Source organism: Phyllobates terribilis, unplaced genomic scaffold (assembly GCF_046119375.1).
Source record: "Phyllobates terribilis strain yellow unplaced genomic scaffold, ASM4611937v1 Scaffold_4550__1_contigs__length_59562, whole genome shotgun sequence".
NCBI classification, from domain to species: domain Eukaryota; kingdom Metazoa; phylum Chordata; class Amphibia; order Anura; family Dendrobatidae; genus Phyllobates; species Phyllobates terribilis.
The window spans coordinates 38,149-59,563 of NW_027367301.1; the positions used below are offsets into that span (position 1 = coordinate 38,149).

General features: G+C 44.8%; 16 non-coding genes across 16 annotated transcripts; all 16 read right to left on the minus strand.

The window, feature by feature from the left end:
• Positions 1-535: 535 nt before the first annotated feature.
• Positions 536-726, minus strand: LOC141249436 (U2 spliceosomal RNA). Its single transcript, XR_012312207.1, has one exon. It is a non-coding gene; the product is annotated as a U2 spliceosomal RNA (small nuclear RNA).
• Positions 727-1,841: 1,115 nt separating this feature from the next.
• On the minus strand, positions 1,842-2,032 carry LOC141249438 (U2 spliceosomal RNA). The gene has a single exon (XR_012312209.1). It is a non-coding gene; the product is annotated as a U2 spliceosomal RNA (small nuclear RNA).
• A 1,114-nt stretch (positions 2,033-3,146) lies between these two features.
• On the minus strand, positions 3,147-3,337 carry LOC141249440 (U2 spliceosomal RNA). The gene has a single exon (XR_012312210.1). It is a non-coding gene; the product is annotated as a U2 spliceosomal RNA (small nuclear RNA).
• A 1,114-nt stretch (positions 3,338-4,451) lies between these two features.
• On the minus strand, positions 4,452-4,642 carry LOC141249441 (U2 spliceosomal RNA). The gene has a single exon (XR_012312211.1). It is a non-coding gene; the product is annotated as a U2 spliceosomal RNA (small nuclear RNA).
• A 1,114-nt stretch (positions 4,643-5,756) lies between these two features.
• LOC141249454 (U2 spliceosomal RNA) lies at positions 5,757-5,945 on the minus strand. The gene has a single exon (XR_012312224.1). It is a non-coding gene; the product is annotated as a U2 spliceosomal RNA (small nuclear RNA).
• A 1,113-nt stretch (positions 5,946-7,058) lies between these two features.
• Positions 7,059-7,249, minus strand: LOC141249442 (U2 spliceosomal RNA). The gene has a single exon (XR_012312212.1). It is a non-coding gene; the product is annotated as a U2 spliceosomal RNA (small nuclear RNA).
• A 1,114-nt stretch (positions 7,250-8,363) lies between these two features.
• LOC141249443 (U2 spliceosomal RNA) lies at positions 8,364-8,554 on the minus strand. The gene has a single exon (XR_012312213.1). It is a non-coding gene; the product is annotated as a U2 spliceosomal RNA (small nuclear RNA).
• A 1,111-nt stretch (positions 8,555-9,665) lies between these two features.
• On the minus strand, positions 9,666-9,856 carry LOC141249444 (U2 spliceosomal RNA). The gene has a single exon (XR_012312214.1). It is a non-coding gene; the product is annotated as a U2 spliceosomal RNA (small nuclear RNA).
• A 1,116-nt stretch (positions 9,857-10,972) lies between these two features.
• LOC141249445 (U2 spliceosomal RNA) lies at positions 10,973-11,163 on the minus strand. Its single transcript, XR_012312215.1, has one exon. It is a non-coding gene; the product is annotated as a U2 spliceosomal RNA (small nuclear RNA).
• Positions 11,164-12,277: 1,114 nt separating this feature from the next.
• LOC141249446 (U2 spliceosomal RNA) lies at positions 12,278-12,468 on the minus strand. The gene has a single exon (XR_012312216.1). It is a non-coding gene; the product is annotated as a U2 spliceosomal RNA (small nuclear RNA).
• Positions 12,469-13,581: 1,113 nt separating this feature from the next.
• On the minus strand, positions 13,582-13,772 carry LOC141249447 (U2 spliceosomal RNA). Its single transcript, XR_012312217.1, has one exon. It is a non-coding gene; the product is annotated as a U2 spliceosomal RNA (small nuclear RNA).
• A 1,115-nt stretch (positions 13,773-14,887) lies between these two features.
• Positions 14,888-15,078, minus strand: LOC141249448 (U2 spliceosomal RNA). Its single transcript, XR_012312218.1, has one exon. It is a non-coding gene; the product is annotated as a U2 spliceosomal RNA (small nuclear RNA).
• A 1,114-nt stretch (positions 15,079-16,192) lies between these two features.
• LOC141249450 (U2 spliceosomal RNA) lies at positions 16,193-16,383 on the minus strand. Its single transcript, XR_012312220.1, has one exon. It is a non-coding gene; the product is annotated as a U2 spliceosomal RNA (small nuclear RNA).
• Positions 16,384-17,498: 1,115 nt separating this feature from the next.
• On the minus strand, positions 17,499-17,689 carry LOC141249453 (U2 spliceosomal RNA). Its single transcript, XR_012312223.1, has one exon. It is a non-coding gene; the product is annotated as a U2 spliceosomal RNA (small nuclear RNA).
• Positions 17,690-18,804: 1,115 nt separating this feature from the next.
• Positions 18,805-18,995, minus strand: LOC141249451 (U2 spliceosomal RNA). Its single transcript, XR_012312221.1, has one exon. It is a non-coding gene; the product is annotated as a U2 spliceosomal RNA (small nuclear RNA).
• Positions 18,996-20,109: 1,114 nt separating this feature from the next.
• LOC141249452 (U2 spliceosomal RNA) lies at positions 20,110-20,300 on the minus strand. Its single transcript, XR_012312222.1, has one exon. It is a non-coding gene; the product is annotated as a U2 spliceosomal RNA (small nuclear RNA).
• Positions 20,301-21,415: the final 1,115 nt, after the last annotated feature.

Here is a 21,415-nt window from a genome sequence, read left to right on the forward strand (position 1 = left end):
CAGGCATTAAATGAAAGAAGTCAGTGTTCCAGCAGAAGGAGACAACGTTTCAGAAAAGGCATTGTAGCAAACCAAAAAAGAAATTTTAAGCGCAGCAGTGTAACCAGCGCACATACCTGTTAGCTCGGGTGAGTTTAAAAGGCTGCTGTTGATAACAAGGGCATTTGCTAAATAGATGGTGTGTGTGCAACAATATACTGAAAGGTCAATTATATTGTGCAGCTTATCTCACCACCTGTAGTTATTTAGGTGAAAGCTCCAAAATGCTTGCCTAATATGTCTGTTTATCCAAAAGGAAGTAGAAAGGGAGAGCTAGAAAGATAGCATTGCATCACATTACATGGCAATGCAATGCACAGTTGCTGAAGTTGAACCAAAATGAGCTTGTAATCTGGCTTCTGCAACTTTGAACATGAAAAATCCAATGAGGAGAAGAAAAGCAGAGCCAAAGAGTCCATCCCAAATCCGACAAACAAGCAAAATGAACAAAAAACATTGAATTCAATTCTTTCTGATTTTAGAAACTGCATTAAAGAAGGGGTGCACCGGTCCTGGAGATACTGCAATACCAGGTCAATGCGTGGAGTGGACAGAGCAAGCTCTTTTTCCATCTCCCTGTTCTAAAAATCCATTTAATATATGGTCCCCAGATAGGGGACGTATCAGATATTAAACTGATAAGAACAGATACTACACTTGATCTTAGCCAAAAGGCCGAGAAGCGATAACCAGAATTGGTTTCAAACTACGGAGCCACCCAAGGATCCTAAAAAGTCCATTTGTGGAGATGAGCTCCTGGACTCCCGTTAAGAAGACATGTTGTCAACCTCTAGATCCCTTACATGCCTGCACTTTTCGGCTTGCTGCTGCTGCAATCCACGCGTTTTAGATCTGCATAACTCCACCTCTTTAAACACAGCACCTTCACCCCCTGCTGTTCCCACCCGCCTCAACACCGTTGGAAGGGAGGAGAACCAATTAAGGCGGGGGGTGGGGTGGAACGAGCAGCTGTCTACCCTTAGCAGGAGGGCTCCTGATTACATACCTCTCCTGCTGCTGCTGCTGCTGGCTGTCCAGCAGCAGACTGAAGGTGGCTGCTGCTGTGCACAGTTATATAAAGGCTCAGAGCCTATTATGACACGCGCAGCCAGCGTTCCATTGCCACATTCCATCTACTGCAGGCAGGATACCTGGCTGGCTGAATGTCGCTGAGAAGCTCACAGAGACCGCCATAAGCAACAGTTTAACAGAATGCCACAGACTAATCAACCAAACTTTTTGGGTTGGGTTCTCTTTTATAGTCTGCAGGCATTAAATGAAAGAAGTCAGTGTTCCAGCAGAAGGAGACAACGTTTCAGAAAAGGCATTGTAGCAAACCAAAAAAGAAATTTTAAGCGCAGCAGTGTAACCAGCGCACATACCTGTTAGCTCGGGTGAGTTTAAAAGGCTGCTGTTGATAACAAGGGCATTTGCTAAATAGATGGTGTGTGTGCAACAATATACTGAAAGGTCAATTATATTGTGCAGCTTATCTCACCACCTGTAGTTATTTAGGTGAAAGCTCCAAAATGCTTGCCTAATATGTCTGTTTATCCAAAAGGAAGTAGAAAGGGAGAGCTAGAAAGATAGCATTGCATCACATTACATGGCAATGCAATGCACAGTTGCTGAAGTTGAACCAAAATGAGCTTGTAATCTGGCTTCTGCAACTTTGAAGATGAAAAATCCAATGAGGAGAAGAAAAGCAGAGCCAAAGAGTCCATCCCAAAATCCGACAAACAAGCAAAATGAACAAAAAACATTGAATTCAATTCTTTCTGATTTTAGAAACTGCATTAAAGAAGGGGTGCACCGGTCCTGGAGATACTGCAATACCAGGTCAATGCGTGGAGTGGACAGAGCAAGCTCTTTTTCCATCTCCCTGTTCTAAAAATCCATTTAATATATGGTCCCCAGATAGGGGACGTATCAGATATTAAACTGATAAGAACAGATACTACACTTGATCTTAGCCAAAAGGCCGAGAAGCGATAACCAGAATTGGTTTCAAACTACGGAGCCACCCAAGGATCCTAAAAAGTCCATTTGTGGAGATGAGCTCCTGGACTCCCGTTAAGAAGACATGTTGTCAACCTCTAGATCCCTTACATGCCTGCACTTTTCGGCTTGCTGCTGCTGCAATCCACGCGTTTTAGATCTGCATAACTCCACCTCTTTAAACACAGCACCTTCACCCCCTGCTGTTCCCACCCGCCTCAACACCGTTGGAAGGGAGGAGAACCAATTAAGGCGGGGGGTGGGGTGGAACGAGCAGCTGTCTACCCTTAGCAGGAGGGCTCCTGATTACATACCTCTCCTGCTGCTGCTGCTGCTGGCTGTCCAGCAGCAGACTGAAGGTGGCTGCTGCTGTGCACAGTTATATAAAGGCTCAGAGCCTATTATGACACGCGCAGCCAGCGATCCATTGCCACATTCCATCTACTGCAGGCAGGATACCTGGCTGGCTGAATGTCGCTGAGAAGCTCACAGAGACCGCCATAAGCAACAGTTTAACAGAATGCCACAGACTAATCAACCAAACTTTTGGGTTGGGTTCTCTTTTATAGTCTGCAGGCATTAAATGAAAGAAGTCAGTGTTCCAGCAGAAGGAGACAACGTTTCAGAAAAGGCATTGTAGCAAACCAAAAAAGAAATTTTAAGCGCAGCAGTGTAACCAGCGCACATACCTGTTAGCTCGGGTGAGTTTAAAAGGCTGCTGTTGATAACAAGGGCATTTGCTAAATAGATGGTGTGTGTGCAACAATATACTGAAAGGTCAATTATATTGTGCAGCTTATCTCACCACCTGTAGTTATTTAGGTGAAAGCTCCAAAATGCTTGCCTAATATGTCTGTTTATCCAAAAGGAAGTAGAAAGGGAGAGCTAGAAAGATAGCATTGCATCACATTACATGGCAATGCAATGCACAGTTGCTGAAGTTGAACCAAAATGAGCTTGTAATCTGGCTTCTGCAACTTTGAAGATGAAAAATCCAATGAGGAGAAGAAAAGCAGAGCCAAAGAGTCCATCCCAAAATCCGACAAACAAGCAAAATGAACAAAAAACATTGAATTCAATTCTTTCTGATTTTAGAAACTGCATTAAAGAAGGGGTGCACCGGTCCTGGAGATACTGCAATACCAGGTCAATGCGTGGAGTGGACAGAGCAAGCTCTTTTTCCATCTCCCTGTTCTAAAAATCCATTTAATATATGGTCCCCAGATAGGGGACGTATCAGATATTAAACTGATAAGAACAGATACTACACTTGATCTTAGCCAAAAGGCCGAGAAGCGATAACCAGAATTGGTTTCAAACTACGGAGCCACCCAAGGATCCTAAAAAGTCCATTTGTGGAGATGAGCTCCTGGACTCCCGTTAAGAAGACATGTTGTCAACCTCTAGATCCCTTACATGCCTGCACTTTTCGGCTTGCTGCTGCTGCAATCCACGCGTTTTAGATCTGCATAACTCCACCTCTTTAAACACAGCACCTTCACCCCCTGCTGTTCCCACCCCCTCAACACCGTTGGAAGGGAGGAGAACCAATTAAGGCGGGGGGTGGGGTGGAACGAGCAGCTGTCTACCCTTAGCAGGAGGGCTCCTGATTACATACCTCTCCTGCTGCTGCTGCTGCTGGCTGTCCAGCAGCAGACTGAAGGTGGCTGCTGCTGTGCACAGTTATATAAAGGCTCAGAGCCTATTATGACACGCGCAGCCAGCGTTCCATTGCCACATTCCATCTACTGCAGGCAGGATACCTGGCTGGCTGAATGTCGCTGAGAAGCTCACAGAGACCGCCATAAGCAACAGTTTAACAGAATGCCACAGACTAATCAACCAAACTTTTTGGGTTGGGTTCTCTTTTATAGTCTGCAGGCATTAAATGAAAGAAGTCAGTGTTCCAGCAGAAGGAGACAACGTTTCAGAAAAGGCATTGTAGCAAACCAAAAAAGAAATTTTAAGCGCAGCAGTGTAACCAGCGCACATACCTGTTAGCTCGGGTGAGTTTAAAAGGCTGCTGTTGATAACAAGGGCATTTGCTAAATAGATGGTGTGTGTGCAACAATATACTGAAAGGTCAATTATATTGTGCAGCTTATCTCACCACCTGTAGTTATTTAGGTGAAAGCTCCAAAATGCTTGCCTAATATGTCTGTTTATCCAAAAGGAAGTAGAAAGGGAGAGCTAGAAAGATAGCATTGCATCACATTACATGGCAATGCAATGCACAGTTGCTGAAGTTGAACCAAAATGAGCTTGTAATCTGGCTTCTGCAACTTTGAAGATGAAAAATCCAATGAGGAGAAGAAAAGCAGAGCCAAAGAGTCCATCCCAAAATCCGACAAACAAGCAAAATGAACAAAAAACATTGAATTCAATTCTTTCTGATTTTAGAAACTGCATTAAAGAAGGGGTGCACCGGTCCTGGAGATACTGCAATACCAGGTCAATGCGTGGAGTGGACAGAGCAAGCTCTTTTTCCATCTCCCTGTTCTAAAAATCCATTTAATATATGGTCCCCAGATAGGGGACGTATCAGATATTAAACTGATAAGAACAGATACTACACTTGATCTTAGCCAAAAGGCCGAGAAGCGATAACCAGAATTGGTTTCAAACTACGGAGCCACCCAAGGATCCTAAAAAGTCCATTTGTGGAGATGAGCTCCTGGACTCCCGTTAAGAAGACATGTTGTCAACCTCTAGATCCCTTACATGCCTGCACTTTTCGGCTTGCTGCTGCTGCAATCCACGCGTTTTAGATCTGCATAACTCCACCTCTTTAAACACAGCACCTTCACCCCCTGCTGTTCCCACCCGCCTCAACACCGTGGAAGGGAGGAGAACCAATTAAGGCGGGGGGTGGGGTGGAACGAGCAGCTGTCTACCCTTAGCAGGAGGGCTCCTGATTACATACCTCTCCTGCTGCTGCTGCTGCTGGCTGTCCAGCAGCAGACTGAAGGTGGCTGCTGCTGTGCACAGTTATATAAAGGCTCAGAGCCTATTATGACACGCGCAGCCAGCGTTCCATTGCCACATTCCATCTACTGCAGGCAGGATACCTGGCTGGCTGAATGTCGCTGAGAAGCTCACAGAGACCGCCATAAGCAACAGTTTAACAGAATGCCACAGACTAATCAACCAAACTTTTTGGGTTGGGTTCTCTTTTATAGTCTGCAGGCATTAAATGAAAGAAGTCAGTGTTCCAGCAGAAGGAGACAACGTTTCAGAAAAGGCATTGTAGCAAACCAAAAAAGAAATTTTAAGCGCAGCAGTGTAACCAGCGCACATACCTGTTAGCTCGGGTGAGTTTAAAAGGCTGCTGTTGATAACAAGGGCATTTGCTAAATAGATGGTGTGTGTGCAACAATATACTGAAAGGTCAATTATATTGTGCAGCTTATCTCACCACCTGTAGTTATTTAGGTGAAAGCTCCAAAATGCTTGCCTAATATGTCTGTTTATCCAAAAGGAAGTAGAAAGGGAGAGCTAGAAAGATAGCATTGCATCACATTACATGGCAATGCAATGCACAGTTGCTGAAGTTGAACCAAAATGAGCTTGTAATCTGGCTTCTGCAACTTTGAAGATGAAAAATCCAATGAGGAGAAGAAAAGCAGAGCCAAAGAGTCCATCCCAAAATCCGACAAACAAGCAAAATGAACAAAAAACATTGAATTCAATTCTTTCTGATTTTAGAAACTGCATTAAAGAAGGGGTGCACCGGTCTGGAGATACTGCAATACCAGGTCAATGCGTGGAGTGGACAGAGCAAGCTCTTTTTCATCTCCCTGTTCTAAAAATCCATTTAATATATGGTCCCCAGATAGGGGACGTATCAGATATTAAACTGATAAGAACAGATACTACACTTGATCTTAGCCAAAAGGCCGAGAAGCGATAACCAGAATTGGTTTCAAACTACGGAGCCACCCAAGGATCCTAAAAAGTCCATTTGTGGAGATGAGCTCCTGGACTCCCGTTAAGAAGACATGTTGTCAACCTCTAGATCCCTTACATGCCTGCACTTTTCGGCTTGCTGCTGCTGCAATCCACGCGTTTTAGATCTGCATAACTCCACCTCTTTAAACACAGCACCTTCACCCCCTGCTGTTCCCACCCGCCTCAACACCGTTGGAAGGGAGGAGAACCAATTAAGGCGGGGGGTGGGGTGGAACGAGCAGCTGTCTACCCTTAGCAGGAGGGCTCCTGATTACATACCTCTCCTGCTGCTGCTGCTGCTGGCTGTCCAGCAGCAGACTGAAGGTGGCTGCTGCTGTGCACAGTTATATAAAGGCTCAGAGCCTATTATGACACGCGCAGCCAGCGTTCCATTGCCACATTCCATCTACTGCAGGCAGGATACCTGGCTGGCTGAATGTCGCTGAGAAGCTCACAGAGACCGCCATAAGCAACAGTTTAACAGAATGCCACAGACTAATCAACCAAACTTTTTGGTTGGGTTCTCTTTTATAGTCTGCAGGCATTAAATGAAAGAAGTCAGTGTTCCAGCAGAAGGAGACAACGTTTCAGAAAAGGCATTGTAGCAAACCAAAAAAGAAATTTTAAGCGCAGCAGTGTAACCAGCGCACATACCTGTTAGCTCGGGTGAGTTTAAAAGGCTGCTGTTGATAACAAGGGCATTTGCTAAATAGATGGTGTGTGTGCAACAATATACTGAAAGGTCAATTATATTGTGCAGCTTATCTCACCACCTGTAGTTATTTAGGTGAAAGCTCCAAAATGCTTGCCTAATATGTCTGTTTATCCAAAAGGAAGTAGAAAGGGAGAGCTAGAAAGATAGCATTGCATCACATTACATGGCAATGCAATGCACAGTTGCTGAAGTTGAACCAAAATGAGCTTGTAATCTGGCTTCTGCAACTTTGAAGATGAAAAATCCAATGAGGAGAAGAAAAGCAGAGCCAAAGAGTCCATCCCAAAATCCGACAAACAAGCAAAATGAACAAAAACATTGAATTCAATTCTTTCTGATTTTAGAAACTGCATTAAAGAAGGGGTGCACCGGTCCTGGAGATACTGCAATACCAGGTCAATGCGTGGAGTGGACAGAGCAAGCTCTTTTTCCATCTCCCTGTTCTAAAAATCCATTTAATATATGGTCCCCAGATAGGGGACGTATCAGATATTAAACTGATAAGAACAGATACTACACTTGATCTTAGCCAAAAGGCCGAGAAGCGATAACCAGAATTGGTTTCAAACTACGGAGCCACCCAAGGATCCTAAAAAGTCCATTTGTGGAGATGAGCTCCTGGACTCCCGTTAAGAAGACATGTTGTCAACCTCTAGATCCCTTACATGCCTGCACTTTTCGGCTTGCTGCTGCTGCAATCCACGCGTTTTAGATCTGCATAACTCCACCTCTTTAAACACAGCACCTTCACCCCCTGCTGTTCCCACCCGCCTCAACACCGTTGGAAGGGAGGAGAACCAATTAAGGCGGGGGGTGGGGTGGAACGAGCAGCTGTCTACCCTTAGCAGGAGGGCTCCTGATTACATACCTCTCCTGCTGCTGCTGCTGCTGGCTGTCCAGCAGCAGACTGAAGGTGGCTGCTGCTGTGCACAGTTATATAAAGGCTCAGAGCCTATTATGACACGCGCAGCCAGCGTTCCATTGCCACATTCCATCTACTGCAGGCAGGATACCTGCTGGCTGAATGTCGCTGAGAAGCTCACAGAGACCGCCATAAGCAACAGTTTAACAGAATGCCACAGACTAATCAACCAAACTTTTTGGGTTGGGTTCTCTTTTATAGTCTGCAGGCATTAAATGAAAGAAGTCAGTGTTCCAGCAGAAGGAGACAACGTTTCAGAAAAGGCATTGTAGCAAACCAAAAAAGAAATTTTAAGCGCAGCAGTGTAACCAGCGCACATACCTGTTAGCTCGGGTGAGTTTAAAAGGCTGCTGTTGATAACAAGGGCATTTGCTAAATAGATGGTGTGTGTGCAACAATATACTGAAAGGTCAATTATATTGTGCAGCTTATCTCACCACCTGTATTTATTTAGGTGAAAGCTCCAAAATGCTTGCCTAATATGTCTGTTTATCCAAAAGGAAGTAGAAAGGGAGAGCTAGAAAGATAGCATTGCATCACATTACATGGCAATGCAATGCACAGTTGCTGAAGTTGAACCAAAATGAGCTTGTAATCTGGCTTCTGCAACTTTGAAGATGAAAAATCCAATGAGGAGAAGAAAAGCAGAGCCAAAGAGTCCATCCCAAAATCCGACAAACAAGCAAAATGAACAAAAAACATTGAATTCAATTCTTTCTGATTTTAGAAACTGCATTAAAGAAGGGGTGCACCGGTCCTGGAGATACTGCAATACCAGGTCAATGCGTGGAGTGGACAGAGCAAGCTCTTTTTCCATCTCCCTGTTCTAAAAATCCATTTAATATATGGTCCCCAGATAGGGGACGTATCAGATATTAAACTGATAAGAACAGATACTACACTTGATCTTAGCCAAAAGGCCGAGAAGCGATAACCAGAATTGGTTTCAAACTACGGAGCCACCCAAGGATCCTAAAAAGTCCATTTGTGGAGATGAGCTCCTGGACTCCCGTTAAGAAGACATGTTGTCAACCTCTAGATCCCTTACATGCCTGCACTTTTCGGCTTGCTGCTGCTGCAATCCACGCGTTTTAGATCTGCATAACTCCACCTCTTAAACACAGCACCTTCACCCCCTGCTGTTCCCACCCGCCTCAACACCGTTGGAAGGGAGGAGAACCAATTAAGGCGGGGGTGGGGTGAACGAGCAGCTGTCTACCCTTAGCAGGAGGGCTCCTGATTACATACCTCTCCTGCTGCTGCTGCTGCTGGCTGTCCAGCAGCAGACTGAAGGTGGCTGCTGCTGTGCACAGTTATATAAAGGCTCAGAGCCTATTATGACACGCGCAGCCAGCGTTCCATTGCCACATTCCATCTACTGCAGGCAGGATACCTGGCTGGCTGAATGTCGCTGAGAAGCTCACAGAGACCGCCATAAGCAACAGTTTAACAGAATGCCACAGACTAATCAACCAAACTTTTTGGGTTGGGTTCTCTTTTATAGTCTGCAGGCATTAAATGAAAGAAGTCAGTGTTCCAGCAGAAGGAGACAACGTTTCAGAAAAGGCATTGTAGCAAACCAAAAAAGAAATTTAAGCGCAGCAGTGTAACCAGCGCACATACCTGTTAGCTCGGGTGAGTTTAAAAGGCTGCTGTTGATAACAAGGGCATTTGCTAAATAGATGGTGTGTGTGCAACAATATACTGAAAGGTCAATTATATTGTGCAGCTTATCTCACCACCTGTAGTTATTTAGGTGAAAGCTCCAAAATGCTTGCCTAATATGTCTGTTTATCCAAAAGGAAGTAGAAAGGGAGAGCTAGAAAGATAGCATTGCATCACATTACATGGCAATGCAATGCACAGTTGCTGAAGTTGAACCAAAATGAGCTTGTAATCTGGCTTCTGCAACTTTGAAGATGAAAAATCCAATGAGGAGAAGAAAAGCAGAGCCAAAGAGTCCATCCCAAAATCCGACAAACAAGCAAAATGAACAAAAAACATTGAATTCAATTCTTTCTGATTTTAGAAACTGCATTAAAGAAGGGGTGCACCGGTCCTGGAGATACTGCAATACCAGGTCAATGCGTGGAGTGGACAGAGCAAGCTCTTTTTCCATCTCCCTGTTCTAAAAATCCATTTAATATATGGTCCCCAGATAGGGGACGTATCAGATATTAAACTGATAAGAACAGATACTACACTTGATCTTAGCCAAAAGGCCGAGAAGCGATAACCAGAATTGGTTTCAAACTACGGAGCCACCCAAGGATCCTAAAAAGTCCATTTGTGGAGATGAGCTCCTGGACTCCCGTTAAGAAGACATGTTGTCAACCTCTAGATCCCTTACATGCCTGCACTTTTCGGCTTGCTGCTGCTGCAATCCACGCGTTTTAGATCTGCATAACTCCACCTCTTTAAACACAGCACCTTCACCCCCTGCTGTTCCCACCCGCCTCAACACCGTTGGAAGGGAGGAGAACCAATTAAGGCGGGGGGTGGGGTGGAACGAGCAGCTGTCTACCCTTAGCAGGAGGGCTCCTGATTACATACCTCTCCTGCTGCTGCTGCTGCTGGCTGTCCAGCAGCAGACTGAAGGTGGCTGCTGCTGTGCACAGTTATATAAAGGCTCAGAGCCTATTATGACACGCGCAGCCAGCGTTCCATTGCCACATTCCATCTACTGCAGGCAGGATACCTGGCTGGCTGAATGTCGCTGAGAAGCTCACAGAGACCGCCATAAGCAACAGTTTAACAGAATGCCACAGACTAATCAACCAAACTTTTTGGGTTGGGTTCTCTTTTATAGTCTGCAGGCATTAAATGAAAGAAGTCAGTGTTCCAGCAGAAGGAGACAACGTTTCAGAAAAAGGCATTGTAGCAAACCAAAAAAGAAATTTTAAGCGCAGCAGTGTAACCAGCGCACATACCTGTTAGCTCGGGTGAGTTTAAAAGGCTGCTGTTGATAACAAGGGCATTTGCTAAATAGATGGTGTGTGTGCAACAATATACTGAAAGGTCAATTATATTGTGCAGCTTATCTCACCACCTGTAGTTATTTAGGTGAAAGCTCCAAAATGCTTGCCTAATATGTCTGTTTATCCAAAAGGAAGTAGAAAGGGAGAGCTAGAAAGATAGCATTGCATCACATTACATGGCAATGCAATGCACAGTTGCTGAAGTTGAACCAAAATGAGCTTGTAATCTGGCTTCTGCAACTTTGAAGATGAAAAATCCAATGAGGAGAAGAAAAGCAGAGCCAAAGAGTCCATCCCAAAATCCGACAAACAAGCAAAATGAACAAAAAACATTGAATTCAATTCTTTCTGATTTTAGAAACTGCATTAAAGAAGGGGTGCACCGGTCCTGGAGATACTGCAATACCAGGTCAATGCGTGGAGTGGACAGAGCAAGCTCTTTTTCCATCTCCCTGTTCTAAAAATCCATTTAATATATGGTCCCCAGATAGGGGACGTATCAGATATTAAACTGATAAGAACAGATACTACACTTGATCTTAGCCAAAAGGCCGAGAAGCGATAACCAGAATTGGTTTCAAACTACGGAGCCACCCAAGGATCCTAAAAAGTCCATTTGTGGAGATGAGCTCCTGGACTCCCGTTAAGAAGACATGTTGTCAACCTCTAGATCCCTTACATGCCTGCACTTTTCGGCTTGCTGCTGCTGCAATCCACGCGTTTTAGATCTGCATAACTCCACCTCTTTAAACACAGCACCTTCACCCCCTGCTGTTCCCACCCGCCTCAACACCGTTGGAAGGGAGGAGAACCAATTAAGGCGGGGGGTGGGGTGGAACGAGCAGCTGTCTACCCTTAGCAGGAGGGCTCCTGATTACATACCTCTCCTGCTGCTGCTGCTGCTGGCTGTCCAGCAGCAGACTGAAGGTGGCTGCTGCTGTGCACAGTTATATAAAGGCTCAGAGCCTATTATGACACGCGCAGCCAGCGTTCCATTGCCACATTCCATCTACTGCAGGCAGGATACCTGGCTGGCTGAATGTCGCTGAGAAGCTCACAGAGACCGCCATAAGCAACAGTTTAACAGAATGCCACAGACTAATCAACCAAACTTTTTGGGTTGGGTTCTCTTTTATAGTCTGCAGGCATTAAATGAAAGAAGTCAGTGTTCCAGCAGAAGGAGACAACGTTTCAGAAAAGGCATTGTAGCAAACCAAAAAAGAAATTTTAAGCGCAGCAGTGTAACCAGCGCACATACCTGTTAGCTCGGGTGAGTTTAAAAGGCTGCTGTTGATAACAAGGGCATTTGCTAAATAGATGGTGTGTGTGCAACAATATACTGAAAGGTCAATTATATTGTGCAGCTTATCTCACCACCTGTAGTTATTTAGGTGAAAGCTCCAAAATGCTTGCCTAATATGTCTGTTTATCCAAAAGGAAGTAGAAAGGGAGAGCTAGAAAGATAGCATTGCATCACATTACATGGCAATGCAATGCACAGTTGCTGAAGTTGAACCAAAATGAGCTTGTAATCTGGCTTCTGCAACTTTGAAGATGAAAATCCAATGAGGAGAAGAAAAGCAGAGCCAAAGAGTCCATCCCAAAATCCGACAAACAAGCAAAATGAACAAAAAACATTGAATTCAATTCTTTCTGATTTTAGAAACTGCATTAAAGAAGGGGTGCACCGGTCCTGGAGATACTGCAATACCAGGTCAATGCGTGGAGTGGACAGAGCAAGCTCTTTTTCCATCTCCCTGTTCTAAAAATCCATTTAATATATGGTCCCCAGATAGGGGACGTATCAGATATTAAACTGATAAGAACAGATACTACACTTGATCTTAGCCAAAAGGCCGAGAAGCGATAACCAGAATTGGTTTCAAACTACGGAGCCACCCAAGGATCCTAAAAAGTCCATTTGTGGAGATGAGCTCCTGGACTCCCGTTAAGAAGACATGTTGTCAACCTCTAGATCCCTTACATGCCTGCACTTTTCGGCTTGCTGCTGCTGCAATCCACGCGTTTTAGATCTGCATAACTCCACCTCTTTAAACACAGCACCTTCACCCCCTGCTGTTCCCACCCGCCTCAACACCGTTGGAAGGGAGGAGAACCAATTAAGGCGGGGGGTGGGGTGGAACGAGCAGCTGTCTACCCTTAGCAGGAGGGCTCCTGATTACATACCTCTCCTGCTGCTGCTGCTGCTGGCTGTCCAGCAGCAGACTGAAGGTGGCTGCTGCTGTGCACAGTTATATAAAGGCTCAGAGCCTATTATGACACGCGCAGCCAGCGTTCCATTGCCACATTCCATCTACTGCAGGCAGGATACCTGGCTGGCTGAATGTCGCTGAGAAGCTCACAGAGACCGCCATAAGCAACAGTTTAACAGAATGCCACAGACTAATCAACCAAACTTTTTGGGTTGGGTTCTCTTTTATAGTCTGCAGGCATTAAATGAAAGAAGTCAGTGTTCCAGCAGAAGGAGACAACGTTTCAGAAAAGGCATTGTAGCAACCAAAAAAGAAATTTTAAGCGCAGCAGTGTAACCAGCGCACATACCTGTTAGCTCGGGTGAGTTAAAAGGCTGCTGTTGATAACAAGGGCATTTGCTAAATAGATGGTGTGTGTGCAACAATATACTGAAAGGTCAATTATATTGTGCAGCTTATCTCACCACCTGTAGTTATTTAGGTGAAAGCTCCAAAATGCTTGCCTAATATGTCTGTTTATCCAAAAGGAAGTAGAAAGGGAGAGCTAGAAAGATAGCATTGCATCACATTACATGGCAATGCAATGCACAGTTGCTGAAGTTGAACCAAAATGAGCTTGTAATCTGGCTTCTGCAACTTTGAAGATGAAAAATCCAATGAGGAGAAGAAAAGCAGAGCCAAAGAGTCCATCCCAAAATCCGACAAACAAGCAAAATGAACAAAAAACATTGAATTCAATTCTTTCTGATTTTAGAAACTGCATTAAAGAAGGGGTGCACCGGTCCTGGAGATACTGCAATACCAGGTCAATGCGTGGAGTGGACAGAGCAAGCTCTTTTTCCATCTCCCTGTTCTAAAAATCCATTTAATATATGGTCCCCAGATAGGGGACGTATCAGATATTAAACTGATAAGAACAGATACTACACTTGATCTTAGCCAAAAGGCCGAGAAGCGATAACCAGAATTGGTTTCAAACTACGGAGCCACCCAAGGATCCTAAAAAGTCCATTTGTGGAGATGAGCTCCTGGACTCCCGTTAAGAAGACATGTTGTCAACCTCTAGATCCCTTACATGCCTGCACTTTTCGGCTTGCTGCTGCTGCAATCCACGCGTTTTAGATCTGCATAACTCCACCTCTTTAAACACAGCACCTTCACCCCCTGCTGTTCCCACCCGCCTCAACACCGTTGGAAGGGAGGAGAACCAATTAAGGCGGGGGGTGGGGTGGAACGAGCAGCTGTCTACCCTTAGCAGGAGGGCTCCTGATTACATACCTCTCCTGCTGCTGCTGCTGCTGGCTGTCCAGCAGCAGACTGAAGGTGGCTGCTGCTGTGCACAGTTATATAAAGGCTCAGAGCCTATTATGACACGCGCAGCCAGCGTTCCATTGCCACATTCCATCTACTGCAGGCAGGATACCTGGCTGGCTGAATGTCGCTGAGAAGCTCACAGAGACCGCCATAAGCAACAGTTTAACAGAATGCCACAGACTAATCAACCAAACTTTTTGGGTTGGGTTCTCTTTTATAGTCTGCAGGCATTAAATGAAAGAAGTCAGTGTTCCAGCAGAAGGAGACAACGTTTCAGAAAAGGCATTGTAGCAAACCAAAAAAGAAATTTTAAGCGCAGCAGTGTAACCAGCGCACATACCTGTTAGCTCGGGTGAGTTTAAAAGGCTGCTGTTGATAACAAGGGCATTTGCTAAATAGATGGTGTGTGTGCAACAATATACTGAAAGGTCAATTATATTGTGCAGCTTATCTCACCACCTGTAGTTATTTAGGTGAAAGCTCCAAAATGCTTGCCTAATATGTCTGTTTATCCAAAAGGAAGTAGAAAGGGAGAGCTAGAAAGATAGCATTGCATCACATTACATGGCAATGCAATGCACAGTTGCTGAAGTTGAACCAAAATGAGCTTGTAATCTGGCTTCTGCAACTTTGAAGATGAAAAATCCAATGAGGAGAAGAAAAGCAGAGCCAAAGAGTCCATCCCAAAATCCGACAAACAAGCAAAATGAACAAAAAACATTGAATTCAATTCTTTCTGATTTTAGAAACTGCATTAAAGAAGGGGTGCACCGGTCCTGGAGATACTGCAATACCAGGTCAATGCGTGGAGTGGACAGAGCAAGCTCTTTTTCCATCTCCCTGTTCTAAAAATCCATTTAATATATGGTCCCCAGATAGGGGACGTATCAGATATTAAACTGATAAGAACAGATACTACACTTGATCTTAGCCAAAAGGCCGAGAAGCGATAACCAGAATTGGTTTCAAACTACGGAGCCACCCAAGGATCCTAAAAAGTCCATTTGTGGAGATGAGCTCCTGGACTCCCGTTAAGAAGACATGTTGTCAACCTCTAGATCCCTTACATGCCTGCACTTTTCGGCTTGCTGCTGCTGCAATCCACGCGTTTAGATCTGCATAACTCCACCTCTTTAAACACAGCACCTTCACCCCCTGCTGTTCCCACCCGCCTCAACACCGTTGGAAGGGAGGAGAACCAATTAAGGCGGGGGGTGGGGTGGAACGAGCAGCTGTCTACCCTTAGCAGGAGGGCTCCTGATTACATACCTCTCCTGCTGCTGCTGCTGCTGGCTGTCCAGCAGCAGACTGAAGGTGGCTGCTGCTGTGCACAGTTATATAAAGGCTCAGAGCCTATTATGACACGCGCAGCCAGCGTTCCATTGCCACATTCCATCTACTGCAGGCAGGATACCTGGCTGGCTGAATGTCGCTGAGAAGCTCACAGAGACCGCCATAAGCAACAGTTTAACAGAATGCCACAGACTAATCAACCAAACTTTTTGGGTTGGGTTCTCTTTTATAGTCTGCAGGCATTAAATGAAAGAAGTCAGTGTTCCAGCAGAAGGAGACAACGTTTCAGAAAAGGCATTGTAGCAAACCAAAAAAGAAATTTTAAGCGCAGCAGTGTAACCAGCGCACATACCTGTTAGCTCGGGTGAGTTTAAAAGGCTGCTGTTGATAACAAGGGCATTTGCTAAATAGATGGTGTGTGTGCAACAATATACTGAAAGGTCAATTATATTGTGCAGCTTATCTCACCACCTGTAGTTATTTAGGTGAAAGCTCCAAAATGCTTGCCTAATATGTCTGTTTATCCAAAAGGAAGTAGAAAGGGAGAGCTAGAAAGATAGCATTGCATCACATTACATGGCAATGCAATGCACAGTTGCTGAAGTTGAACCAAAATGAGCTTGTAATCTGGCTTCTGCAACTTTGAAGATGAAAAATCCAATGAGGAGAAGAAAAGCAGAGCCAAAGAGTCCATCCCAAAATCCGACAAACAAGCAAAATGAACAAAAAACATTGAATTCAATTCTTTCTGATTTTAGAAACTGCATTAAAGAAGGGGTGCACCGGTCCTGGAGATACTGCAATACCAGGTCAATGCGTGGAGTGGACAGAGCAAGCTCTTTTTCCATCTCCCTGTTCTAAAAATCCATTTAATATATGGTCCCCAGATAGGGGACGTATCAGATATTAAACTGATAAGAACAGATACTACACTTGATCTTAGCCAAAAGGCCGAGAAGCGATAACCAGAATTGGTTTCAAACTACGGAGCCACCCAAGGATCCTAAAAAGTCCATTTGTGGAGATGAGCTCCTGGACTCCCGTTAAGAAGACATGTTGTCAACCTCTAGATCCCTTACATGCCTGCACTTTTCGGCTTGCTGCTGCTGCAATCCACGCGTTTTAGATCTGCATAACTCCACCTCTTTAAACACAGCACCTTCACCCCCTGCTGTTCCCACCCGCCTCAACACCGTTGGAAGGGAGGAGAACCAATTAAGGCGGGGGGTGGGGTGGAACGAGCAGCTGTCTACCCTTAGCAGGAGGGCTCCTGATTACATACCTCTCCTGCTGCTGCTGCTGCTGGCTGTCCAGCAGCAGACTGAAGGTGGCTGCTGCTGTGCACAGTTATATAAAGGCTCAGAGCCTATTATGACACGCGCAGCCAGCGTTCCATTGCCACATTCCATCTACTGCAGGCAGGATACCTGGCTGGCTGAATGTCGCTGAGAAGCTCACAGAGACCGCCATAAGCAACAGTTTAACAGAATGCCACAGACTAATCAACCAAACTTTTTGGGTTGGGTTCTCTTTTATAGTCTGCAGGCATTAAATGAAAGAAGTCAGTGTTCCAGCAGAAGGAGACAACGTTTCAGAAAAGGCATTGTAGCAAACCAAAAAAGAAATTTTAAGCGCAGCAGTGTAACCAGCGCACATACCTGTTAGCTCGGGTGAGTTTAAAAGGCTGCTGTTGATAACAAGGGCATTTGCTAAATAGATGGTGTGTGTGCAACAATATACTGAAAGGTCAATTATATTGTGCAGCTTATCTCACCACCTGTAGTTATTTAGGTGAAAGCTCCAAAATGCTTGCCTAATATGTCTGTTTATCCAAAAGGAAGTAGAAAGGGAGAGCTAGAAAGATAGCATTGCATCACATTACATGGCAATGCAATGCACAGTTGCTGAAGTTGAACCAAAATGAGCTTGTAATCTGGCTTCTGCAACTTTGAAGATGAAAAATCCAATGAGGAGAAGAAAAGCAGAGCCAAAGAGTCCATCCCAAAATCCGACAAACAAGCAAAATGAACAAAAAACATTGAATTCAATTCTTTCTGATTTTAGAAACTGCATTAAAGAAGGGGTGCACCGGTCCTGGAGATACTGCAATACCAGGTCAATGCGTGGAGTGGACAGAGCAAGCTCTTTTTCCATCTCCCTGTTCTAAAAAATCCATTTAATATATGGTCCCCAGATAGGGACGTATCAGATATTAAACTGATAAGAACAGATACTACACTTGATCTTAGCCAAAAGGCCGAGAAGCGATAACCAGAATTGGTTTCAAACTACGGAGCCACCCAAGGATCCTAAAAAGTCCATTTGTGGAGATGAGCTCCTGGACTCCCGTTAAGAAGACATGTTGTCAACCTCTAGATCCCTTACATGCCTGCACTTTTCGGCTTGCTGCTGCTGCAATCCACGCGTTTTAGATCTGCATAACTCCACCTCTTTAAACACAGCACCTTCACCCCCTGCTGTTCCCACCCGCCTCAACACCGTTGGAAGGGAGGAGAACCAATTAAGGCGGGGGGTGGGGTGGAACGAGCAGCTGTCTACCCTTAGCAGGAGGGCTCCTGATTACATACCTCTCCTGCTGCTGCTGCTGCTGGCTGTCCAGCAGCAGACTGAAGGTGGCTGCTGCTGTGCACAGTTATATAAAGGCTCAGAGCCTATTATGACACGCGCAGCCAGCGTTCCATTGCCACATTCCATCTACTGCAGGCAGGATACCTGGCTGGCTGAATGTCGCTGAGAAGCTCACAGAGACCGCCATAAGCAACAGTTTAACAGAATGCCACAGACTAATCAACCAAACTTTTTGGGTTGGGTTCTCTTTTATAGTCTGCAGGCATTAAATGAAAGAAGTCAGTGTTCCAGCAGAAGGAGACAACGTTTCAGAAAAGGCATTGTAGCAAACCAAAAAAGAAATTTTAAGCGCAGCAGTGTAACCAGCGCACATACCTGTTAGCTCGGGTGAGTTTAAAAGGCTGCTGTTGATAACAAGGGCATTTGCTAAATAGATGGTGTGTGTGCAACAATATACTGAAAGGTCAATTATATTGTGCAGCTTATCTCACCACCTGTAGTTATTTAGGTGAAAGCTCCAAAATGCTTGCCTAATATGTCTGTTTATCCAAAAGGAAGTAGAAAGGGAGAGCTAGAAAGATAGCATTGCATCACATTACATGGCAATGCAATGCACAGTTGCTGAAGTTGAACCAAAATGAGCTTGTAATCTGGCTTCTGCAACTTTGAAGATGAAAAATCCAATGAGGAGAAGAAAAGCAGAGCCAAAGAGTCCATCCCAAAATCCGACAAACAAGCAAAATGAACAAAAAACATTGAATTCAATTCTTTCTGATTTTAGAAACTGCATTAAAGAAGGGGTGCACCGGTCCTGGAGATACTGCAATACCAGGTCAATGCGTGGAGTGGACAGAGCAAGCTCTTTTTCCATCTCCCTGTTCTAAAAATCCATTTAATATATGGTCCCCAGATAGGGGACGTATCAGATATTAAACTGATAAGAACAGATACTACACTTGATCTTAGCCAAAAGGCCGAGAAGCGATAACCAGAATTGGTTTCAAACTACGGAGCCACCCAAGGATCCTAAAAAGTCCATTTGTGGAGATGAGCTCCTGGACTCCCGTTAAGAAGACATGTTGTCAACCTCTAGATCCCTTACATGCCTGCACTTTTCGGCTTGCTGCTGCTGCAATCCACGCGTTTTAGATCTGCATAACTCCACCTCTTTAAACACAGCACCTTCACCCCCTGCTGTTCCCACCCGCCTCAACACCGTTGGAAGGGAGGAGAACCAATTAAGGCGGGGGTGGGGTGGAACGAGCAGCTGTCTACCCTTAGCAGGAGGGCTCCTGATTACATACCTCTCCTGCTGCTGCTGCTGCTGGCTGTCCAGCAGCAGACTGAAGGTGGCTGCTGCTGTGCACAGTTATATAAAGGCTCAGAGCCTATTATGACACGCGCAGCCAGCGTTCCATTGCCACATTCCATCTACTGCAGGCAGGATACCTGGCTGGCTGAATGTCGCTGAGAAGCTCACAGAGACCGCCATAAGCAACAGTTTAACAGAATGCCACAGACTAATCAACCAAACTTTTTGGGTTGGGTTCTCTTTTATAGTCTGCAGGCATTAAATGAAAGAAGTCAGTGTTCCAGCAGAAGGAGACAACGTTTCAGAAAAGGCATTGTAGCAAACCAAAAAAGAAATTTTAAGCGCAGCAGTGTAACCAGCGCACATACCTGTTAGCTCGGGTGAGTTTAAAAGGCTGCTGTTGATAACAAGGGCATTTGCTAAATAGATGGTGTGTGTGCAACAATATACTGAAAGGTCAATTATATTGTGCAGCTTATCTCACCACCTGTAGTTATTTAGGTGAAAGCTCCAAAATGCTTGCCTAATATGTCTGTTTATCCAAAAGGAAGTAGAAAGGGAGAGCTAGAAAGATAGCATTGCATCACATTACATGGCAATGCAATGCACAGTTGCTGAAGTTGAACCAAAATGAGCTTGTAATCTGGCTTCTGCAACTTTGAAGATGAAAAATCCAATGAGGAGAAGAAAAGCAGAGCCAAAGAGTCCATCCCAAAATCCGACAAACAAGCAAAATGAACAAAAAACATTGAATTCAATTCTTTCTGATTTTAGAAACTGCATTAAAGAAGGGGTGCACCGGTCCTGGAGATACTGCAATACCAGGTCAATGCGTGGAGTGGACAGAGCAAGCTCTTTTTCCATCTCCCTGTTCTAAAAATCCATTTAATATATGGTCCCCAGATAGGGGACGTATCAGATATTAAACTGATAAGAACAGATACTACACTTGATCTTAGCCAAAAGGCCGAGAAGCGATAACCAGAATTGGTTTCAAACTACGGAGCCACCCAAGGATCCTAAAAAGTCCATTTGTGGAGATGAGCTCCTGGACTCCCGTTAAGAAGACATGTTGTCAACCTCTAGATCCCTTACATGCCTGCACTTTTCGGCTTGCTGCTGCTGCAATCCACGCGTTTTAGATCTGCATAACTCCACCTCTTTAAACACAGCACCTTCACCCCCTGCTGTTCCCACCCGCCTCAACACCGTTGGAAGGGAGGAGAACCAATTAAGGCGGGGGGTGGGGTGGAACGAGCAGCTGTCTACCCTTAGCAGGAGGGCTCCTGATTACATACCTCTCCTGCTGCTGCTGCTGCTGGCTGTCCAGCAGCAGACTGAAGGTGGCTGCTGCTGTGCACAGTTATATAAAGGCTCAGAGCCTATTATGACACGCGCAGCCAGCGTTCCATTGCCACATTCCATCTACTGCAGGCAGGATACCTGGCTGGCTGAATGTCGCTGAGAAGCTCACAGAGACCGCCATAAGCAACAGTTTAACAGAATGCCACAGACTAATCAACCAAACTTTTTGGGTTGGGTTCTCTTTTATAGTCTGCAGGCATTAAATGAAAGAAGTCAGTGTTCCAGCAGAAGGAGACAACGTTTCAGAAAAGGCATTGTAGCAAACCAAAAAAGAAATTTTAAGCGCAGCAGTGTAACCAGCGCACATACCTGTTAGCTCGGGTGAGTTTAAAAGGCTGCTGTTGATAACAAGGGCATTTGCTAAATAGATGGTGTGTGTGCAACAATATACTGAAAGGTCAATTATATTGTGCAGCTTATCTCACCACCTGTAGTTATTTAGGTGAAAGCTCCAAAATGCTTGCCTAATATGTCTGTTTATCCAAAAGGAAGTAGAAAGGGAGAGCTAGAAAGATAGCATTGCATCACATTACATGGCAATGCAATGCACAGTTGCTGAAGTTGAACCAAAATGAGCTTGTAATCTGGCTTCTGCAACTTTGAAGATGAAAAATCCAATGAGGAGAAGAAAAGCAGAGCCAAAGAGTCCATCCCAAAATCCGACAAACAAGCAAAATGAACAAAAAACATTGAATTCAATTCTTTCTGATTTTAGAAACTGCATTAAAG